This window comes from Dipodomys merriami, unplaced genomic scaffold (genome assembly GCF_024711535.1).
Source record: "Dipodomys merriami isolate MVZ:Mamm:240054 unplaced genomic scaffold, mDipMer1.0.p SCAF_1, whole genome shotgun sequence".
In the NCBI taxonomy this organism is placed as follows: Eukaryota; Metazoa; Chordata; class Mammalia; order Rodentia; family Heteromyidae; genus Dipodomys; species Dipodomys merriami.
In genome coordinates this window covers 109,416,040-109,416,653 of record NW_027202270.1, presented here as the reverse complement: position 1 = coordinate 109,416,653, position 614 = coordinate 109,416,040, and the positions used below count along the sequence as shown (strand labels likewise).

The window sequence follows — 614 nt, the reverse complement described above, 5'->3', positions numbered from 1 at the left end:
GAGAGGCATAAAACAATAAACAACAAATAAGTAGACAATGTAGTAACTTAGATGGTGGTAAACACTATAATGAAACAAAATAAGGTAGTTTTGAAAATGAATAACAAATTTTATTTGGAACATTTCAAAAACCATAAAAAGAAGAAATCCATATATCTGCAGAGGAAAAGATATAATTGGTCTCTATAAGATTTGTGGGATTTTCAATCAAGAAAATGATGAAGGGGGTTTTAACAATGTGAAAGTAAAATTGGAAACCAGGAAGGCTAACTTCCATAAAAACAGGTGTAAAGGGCTGGGAATGTGGCTCAGTGGTAGAGCGCTTGCCTTGCATGCATGAGGCCCTGGGTTCGATTCTCAGCACCACTTAAGCAAAAAGAAAAAAGCAAGAAGTGGTGCTCTGGCTCAAGTGGTAGAAAGCTAGCCTTGAGCTGAAGAGCTGAGGGACAACGCCCAGGCCCAGAGTTCAGGCCTCATGAACGGACCCCCCCAAAAAAGAAATAGGTGTAAAAAGGATAATTTTCCAGAGTTCTATACAATTCCATAGTTCTGGTGCCAGTATCAATCAGTAGATCTCAAAGTTCAAATCAGAAAATTTGGGAGAGAGACAGTAT

At 38.4% G+C, this 614-nt stretch overlaps 1 non-coding gene across 1 annotated transcript; it reads left to right on the top strand.

Moving 5' to 3' along the window:
* Positions 1 to 297: 297 nt before the first annotated feature.
* Trnaa-ugc (transfer RNA alanine (anticodon UGC)) lies at positions 298 to 370 on the top strand. The gene has a single exon. It is a non-coding gene; the product is annotated as a tRNA-Ala (tRNA).
* Positions 371 to 614: the final 244 nt, after the last annotated feature.